The sequence below is a fragment of the Hyla sarda genome, chromosome 1, assembly GCF_029499605.1.
Source record: "Hyla sarda isolate aHylSar1 chromosome 1, aHylSar1.hap1, whole genome shotgun sequence".
In the NCBI taxonomy this organism is placed as follows: domain Eukaryota; kingdom Metazoa; phylum Chordata; class Amphibia; order Anura; family Hylidae; genus Hyla; species Hyla sarda.
Genome location: NC_079189.1, coordinates 509,951,103 through 509,959,561, shown reverse-complemented (window position 1 = coordinate 509,959,561; position 8,459 = coordinate 509,951,103).

The window sequence follows — 8,459 nt, the reverse complement described above, 5'->3', positions numbered from 1 at the left end:
CGTACATAAAGGGGTACTCCGCTGCCCCAGCCACGCCCCCTCCCATAGACTTGCATTGAGGGGGCGTGACCGTAACATCACGACCCCTGCAGCCTGAACCCAGCGTTGGGAACAAAATGTTCTGAATGCTGGGGCAGTGGAGTACCCCTTTAAAGCCTTACTTGTGTCTATATAATGTTGTGACATCACATCATCTTCCTCATATTGATATTAACCCCTTAACGACCACGGACGTAAATGTATGTCCTGGCTTGGCGGTACTTCGCGCACCAGGATGTACATTTACGTCCTGTGTATGACCGCGAGCATCGGAGCGGTGCTCGTGTCATACACGACAGGTTCCGGCTGCTATCAGCAGCCAGGGACCTGCCGGTAATGGCCGACATCCGCGATCGCGGGGGTGTCCGCCATTAACCCCTTAGTACAGATCACGGCATCTGCGGCAATGAGCACGTTAAAATAGATGATCGATTCGCCCGCAGCACTGCCGCGGCGATCCGATCATCTGTAATGACGGACGGAGGTCCCCTCACCTGCCTCCATCCGTCTCTCGGCATCTCCTGCTCTGGTCTGAGATCGGGAAGACCAGAGCAGGAGATAGCCGATAATACTGATCAGTGCTATGTCCTATACATAGCACTGACCAGTATTAGCAATCAAATGATTGCTATAGATAGTCCCCTATCGGGACATAAAAAGTGTAAAAAAATATAAAAAAAAGTTGAAAAATGTAAAAGTAAAAAAAAAAAAATTTTAATTCCCTCCCCCAATAAAAATGAAAATTGTCAGTTTTTCCCATTTTACCCCCAAAAAGCGTAAACATATTTGGTATCGCCGTGTGCGTAAATGTCCGATCTATCAAAATATAATGTTAATGATCCCGTAAGGTGAACGGCGTAAATGTAAAAATAAAAACAAGTCCAAAAATGCTGCTTTTTTTTGTCACATTTTATTCCAAAAAAATTCCTAAAAGTTTTATATATGCAAATTTGGTATCAATAAAAAGTACAGACGATGGCGCTAAAAATAAGCCCTCACACTGCCCTATATATGGAAAAAAGAAAAAGTTACAGGTGGTCAAAATAGGGCAATTTTAGATTACTGATTTTGTACAAAAAGTTTTAGATTTTTTTTAAGCAGTACAAAAATATGAAAGTATCTAGCCATGGGTATCATTTTAATCGTATTGACCCACAGAATAAAGAACACGTCATTTCTACCGCAAAGTGTACAGTGTGAAAACCAAACCCTCCAAAATGTGCAAAATTTTAGTTTTTATTTCAATTTCCTCCCTAAAAAAATATTTTTGGGGAGTTCGCCGTACATTTTATGGTAAAATTTGAGGTTTCCTTACTTTTTTTTACTTTTATTTTTACACTTAAATAGTCCCCATAGGGGACTATTGATGGCAATCATTTCATAGCTAATACTGTTCAGTGCCCAGTGCATAGGACATAGCACTGATCAGAATTATCGGTCATCTTCTGCTCTGGTCTGCTCGATCGCAGACCAGAGCAGAAGACCCGTGGTAGGAAGCGGAGGCAGGTGAGGGGACCTCTGTCTGCCGTTGTGGATGATCGGGTCGCTATCAGCAGCCGGGACCTGCCGAGCATGACCTGAGCATCGCTCTGATGCTCGCGGTTATGCATAGGACATAAATGTGTGTCTCTTGGTGCGTTAAGTACCAGCTCACCAGGACATACATTTACGTTCGGCGTCGTTAAGGGGTTAATCCTTCCAGTACTTATTAGCGGCTGTATACAGAGGATTTCTTTTCTGTCACGCTCTCAGTGCTCTCTGCTGACACCTCTGTCCATTTTAGGAACTGCCCAGAGCAGCATATGTTTGCTATGGGGATTTTCTCCTGCTCTGGACAGTTCCTGTGACATGAGAGATGTCAGCCGAGAGCACTGTGGTTGTGACAGAAAAGAAATCGAAAAAGTAAGGAATTTCCTATATAGTATACAGCCGCTAATAAGTACTGGAAGGATTACAATTTTTTAATATAAATAATTTACAAATCTGTTTAACTTTCTGGTATCAGTTGTTTAAAAAAAATAAGAATAAAAAAAAGTTTTCCACCGGAGTAACGTTACGTCCCGACACCCTGGGTCTTAAGTACCAAGGACGTACATTTACGTCATGGGCAGTTCTAGTCCCCGCCATGCGCCGGGTGGGGATCGGACCGGGATGCCTGCTGAAATCATTCAGCAGGCATCCCGTGCAAATGCCCAGGGGGGTCATCAGACCCCCCCCCCCCCCTCATGTCGGCGATCGTGGCAAATCGCAAGTGAATTCACACTTGCGATTTGCGCGATTACGGGTCATTACGGGTCTATAGTGACCCGGTGACCCGGAATGTAAGGGGGATCTTGGGTGTCTAAGACACCCAGGATCCCCCTGAAGCGATAGGAGTGAGGTGGCACCACCAATAGCAGATCGGGGATGGGGAGGTTAACTTTCGTTTTCCCCGTCCTGCCCTCCCACAATAGGCGGGGCAGGACGGGGAAACGACGGGGACTGGCGCCGAAGATCCATTTACCGATCCGGGCGGGCGACTGAGGCTGCGGGCGACGGAGATCGGCGGGCGGCGATGACATGCGGCTGGATCCGACGGAAGCTGGTGAGTTGCCTAGCAACATCTGGAGGGTACAATTTGAGACCATTATACAGTGGTCTCTAACTGTAGCCATCCAGATGTTGCAAATCTACAACTCCCAGCATGCCCAGACAGCTGTTTGGGCATGCTGGAATATGTAGTTTTGCAACAGCTGGAGGGCTACAGTTTGAGACCACTATATAGTGGTCCCTAAACTGTAGCCCTCCAGATTTTGCAAAACTACAACTCCTAGCATGCCCAAACAACTGTTTGCTGTCAGGGCATGCTGGGAATTGTAGTTTTGCAACAGCTGGAGGACCACAGTTTGGAGATCACTTTGCAGTGTTCTCTAAAACTGTAGCCCTCCAGATGTTGCAAAACTGCAAATCCCAGCATGTCCAAACAGCAATCATCTGTCTCGGCATGCTGGGAACTGTAGTTGCGTACTTCCAGCTATTGCATAACTACATCTCCCAGCATGCCCTTCGGCGATCAGTACATGCTGGGAGTTGTAGTTTTGCAACAGCTGGAGGCAGACTGGTTGGAAAATACTGAGTTAGGTAACAGAACCTAACTGAAGGTTTTCCAACCAGTGTGTCTCCAGCTGTTGCAAAAGTACAACTCCCAGCATGCACGGTCTGTCAGTGCATGCTGGGAGTTGTAGTTTTGAAACAGCTGGAGGTTTGCCCCCCCATGTGAACGTACAGGGTACATTCACACAGGCAGGTTTACAGTAAGTTTCCTGCTTCAAATTTTTCGCCGCAGCGCAAACTCCTAGCGAGAAACTCACCGTAACACGCCAGTGTGAATGTACCCTAAAAACATTACACTAACACATAATAAAGAGTAAAACACTACATATACACCCCTTACACTGCCCCCCCCCCCCCCCAATAAAAATGAAAACCGTATTGCATGGCAGTGTTTCCAAAACGGGGCCTCCAGCTGTTGCAAAACAACAACTCCCAGCATTTCCGGACAGCCACTGACTGTCCAGGCATGCTGGGAATTTAGCAACAGCTGGAGGCACCCTGTTAGGGGTATTCTACGCCAGTGATTCCCAATGTCCACCCTATGCGATCCCTAATTTAGTTCTCAAATGCGCATGGAGCTCTCTCACTTCGGAGCCCTGTCGTATTTCAAGGAAACAGTTTAGGGCCACATATGGGGTATCTCCGTACTCGGTAGAAATTGCACTACAAATTTTGGGGGGCTTTTTCTCCTTTTACCCCTTATGAAAAGGAAAAGTTTGGTCTACACCAGCATGTTAGTGTAAAAAAATAAAAAAAATTTACACTAACATGCTGGTGTTGCCCTATACTTCTTATTTTCACAAGCGTTAAAAGGAAAAAAAGACCCCCAAAATTTGTAACGCAATTTCTCCTAAGTACAGAAATACCCCATATGTAGGCGTAAAATGCTCTGCGGGCGCACCATGTACATTTGAAGCCTAAATTGGTGATTTGCACAGGGGTGGCTGATTTTACAGCGGTTCTGACATAAACGCAAAAAAATAAATACCCACATGTGATCCCATTTTGGAAACTACACCCCTCACGTAATGTAATAAGGGGTACAGTGAGCATTTACGCCCCACAGGTGTCTGACAGATTTTTGGAACAGTGGTCCGTGAAAATTAAAAATTAAATTTTTCATTTGCACAGCCCACTGTTCCAAAGATCTGTCAAACGCAAGTGGGGTGTAAATACTCACTGCACCCCTTATTAAATTAGTGGAAAAAAAATATTTTTTTTTACATATGCAAAAGTCGTGAAACCCCTGTGGGGTATTAAGGCTCACTTTATTCCTTGTTACGTTCCTCAAGGGGTCTAGTTTCCAAAATGGTATGCCATGTGTTTTTTTTTTTTTGCTGTTCTGGCACCATAGCGGCTTCCTAAATGCAACATGCCCCCCAAAAACCATTTCAGAAAAACGTACTCTCCAAAATCCCTTTGTCGCTCCTTCCCTTCTGAGCCCTCTACTGCGCCCGCCGAACAATTTACATAGACATATGAGGTATGTGCTTACTCGAGAGAAATTGGGCTACAAATATAACTATAAATTTTCTCCTTTTACTCCTTGTAAAAAATCAAAAATTGGGTCTACAAGAACATGCGAGTGTAAAAAATAAAGATTGCGAATTTTCTCCTTCACTTTGCTGCTATTCCTGTCATGACTGAATGTCATTTTGAATACTTTGGGGGGTGCAGTTTTTATAATGGGGTCATTTGTGGGGAATTTCTAAGTTGAAGACCCTTCAAATCCACTTCAAACCTGAACTGGTCCCTGAAAAATATTGAGTTTGAAAATTTTGTGAAAAATTGGAAAATTGCTGCTGAACTTTGAAGCCCTCTGGTGTCTTCCAAAAGTAAAAACATGTCAATTTTATGATGCAAACATAAAGTAGACATGTTGTATATGTGAATCAAAATTTTTTTATTTGGAATATCCATTTTCCTTACAAGCAGAGAGCTTCAAAGTTAGAAAAATGCAAAATTTTCAAATTTTTCCACAAATTTTGGGATTTTTCACCAAGAAAGGATGCAAGTTACCACAAAATTTTACCACTATGTTAAAGTAGAATATGTCACGAAAAAACTATCTCGGAATCAGAATGATAACTAAAAGCATTCCAGAGTTATTAATGTTTAAAGTGACAGTGGTCAGATGTGCAAAAAAATGCTCTGGTCCTAAGGTGTAAAATGGCCTGGTCCTTAAGGGGTTAAAGCATTCTAATTAAACACAAAGTGCATCCCTGCTTTATTACATGGCTCGTGGATTTTATATTTATCTGTCTCACTTAAATCTATATTCTGTGCAAATCTCATTTTCCTTCAGATACATTTACTGCAGTTTATATTAGATAAGTAAATCTATTCATTTTCGGATTCTTGCCTGTGTACATCCCAGTAATTGATAAAATCCCCGATTTATAAAACTGTCCACAATAGGATAACCATGTTTTTGATTGAGTTTAGAATAAATGGTCATTGGTGTTTATGGAATATTTTTCATGCACAGACACCGCTTCAATTCCACAATATGCCCCATGGGCCAGCATAAATTGGCTGTTTCCCTAAACGCCTTATGCCAAAACACATAGAAATATTTCATTTTAAAATACAATTTTTCCTCACATAAAGCCTATGGGTGCACTCAATCCAATATGCTGCTCTAATGTTTAATATCGCCTAGTAACGTGCAGCTAGGGGCATGATACATTGCGCCAATAAGGTAATTCATTGCATTTTAATGACAATCTTTTCCTTTTAGTGAAACACACTTCTCTTCAAAGCGCTTGGCTCACTTGTGTCCATATTCCCTGGGATGCAAGAACCAAGGTGTTTCTGAATAATTACTAACAATTTCCGTAAAATGTGGAGACTGTTCTTGTATTTCAAGTGGACTTACTTCAAAAGGGATTAACCCCTTAAGGATGCAGCCAATTTTGGCCTTTAGGACAAAAGGTCATTTTTCAAATCTGACCTGTCTTACTTTTTGTGCTAGTTAGTTTCAACCTGTGTGTTTCTGAAATTTTTTTTTTTGTTTTTTTTCATAAAACATTGTATGTTATGTTACTGGTAAATTTTGGTTGATACCTTTAGCAATCATTTGTGGAAATTCGACAATTTAGCGAAAAAGTGAAGAAAACATTTGAAATTCTCTGCTTTTAAGAAATATAGTCATGCCACATAAATTACATTTAAAAACACCTTTACAACGTTTCTACTTTATGTTGGCATCATTTGGTAAATATCCTTTTACATTTTTTTAAGATATATGAGGGCTTAGAAGTTTAGCATGAGAATTTCCTAAATCAATTTAGGGACCAATTAATTTCTGAAATGAACTAAACCATTACTGCACCCATACAAGAATTTAAAGGTGGACCACAGGAATTAAAGCAAAGTGTATGTGAAATTATTATTCTTTTTCCAATTCTCAATGTTGATCTATTTTTACACAGTAGGTATTAACAGAAAAATTCTACTCAATATGTATTACCCTAATTCTGCAGTTTTTAGAAATATCCCATGTGTGGCCCTAGTGCACTTGCCTTACTTGCACACAGAGAAAAAATTTGAAATACACCAATTGGGCTTAAGATGTAATAATAATGATAATAATAAAAAAAAATATATACATTTTATTGGAAATTTACTTTAACTCTTGGAAATAGAGGCTGTGGGTGCCTTTATCTATTACCCAACATTGTGTTTTTTAACTTGCACACAGGCCTCAGAAATAAAGAGCACACATGGATTTATGACTTACTGTATTGGGGTGTTTTTCAGGCACCATATTTGGTCTGCAAAGGCAAAGCATAAGATACGCACCCAAAAAGACAATTTTGGATACTTTAAAAGAAAACCTTTTTTACTGCAGGACAAGCTGTTGACATTTTTTGGTAATATTTTTTACACCTTTTTTTTTATTTTTTGGGACACTTTTTCCCCCTTGGCATTTTCCATATGGGATGAATTACACCCATTTTATAGTATGGGTTGTTGCAAATGCATTAATACCTTTACCTTTTTTTTTTTTTTTTTCATTAATAAAGAACTTTGTAGAGAAAGGGGCATTATTTAGTAGAGAAACTTAGTAGAAAAGGGGGCATACAAAGTATTCAGACATGTACAGTATCTATGGACTTTTATTTGGCAGCCCAAAGTACTTTTACCATATTTTTTGCAGGTCTACATCTGGACAAAATGAGATATTACAGGGTGATGATTGAATCAGATATTTAAGAAAGAGGGCCTACAATCTGTGAGGACGTAGGGGTGACACAAAAACGAAAAGTGCTTGGTCATATTACGATTTAGCTTTCTTATCCATTAAGCGTATACATTTGAATACCAGAAAAAAAGTATTAAAACTGACAACCTTTTCTTGTTCACATCTGTATATGTTTTTTGAGTGGGATGGAATATCGTAGAATCTTAATTTTAATTTAATGAGGAACGTATTGAAACCTAAAGGATGACTTTTTCATTTATTTTATGTTTGGGCATACAGGATTTGAATTGAATTCCACAACTTTCTATACAAGAAAACTACATATTTTGAAGGTAAAACCATATGTAAACCTATAGCTATGTACAGAGCCTTGCAAAAGTGTTCACACCCCTTGACTTTTTTTGTATTTTGGTGCCACATAACCTGGAATTAACATGGATTGTTTGAGGATTTTGATCATTTAATTTACAGACCATACCCACAACTTTGAAGCTTTTTTTTTCTATTGTCAAGCAAACTACAAATAAGACAAAATAACAGAAAAAGTCAACGTGCATCACTATTCACCCCCCCCCCCCCCCCCCCCAAGTCAATAATTTGTCGAGCCACCTTTTGCGGCAATCACAGCTCCAAGTCGCTTTGGATAAGTCTCTATGAGCCGCCACATCTTACCACTGGGATTTTTGCCCATTTCTCAAAACTGCTCCAGCTACTTCAAGTTGGTTTGCGCTTGTGAACACAATCTTTAAGTCTGACCACAGATTTTCGATTGGATTGAGATCTGGGCTTTGACTAGGCCATTCCAACACATTTACATGTTTCCCCTTAAACCACTCAAGTGTTGCTTTAGCAGTGTGTTTGGGGTCATTGTCCTGCTGGAATGTGGACCTCCGTCCTAGCCTCAAATCATGCACAGAGTGGTACAGGATATCCCTGTATTTAGCACCAACCATCTTTCTCTCAACTCTGACCAGTTTCCCAGTCCCGGCTGATGGTGTTCTTTGGGTGATGTGAGGTGTTGAGTTTGCGCCAGACATAGCGTTTTCTTTGATGGCTGAAAGGAAAATTTTTGTCTCATCAGACCAGAGCATCTTCCTCCATACATTTTGGGAGTCTCTTG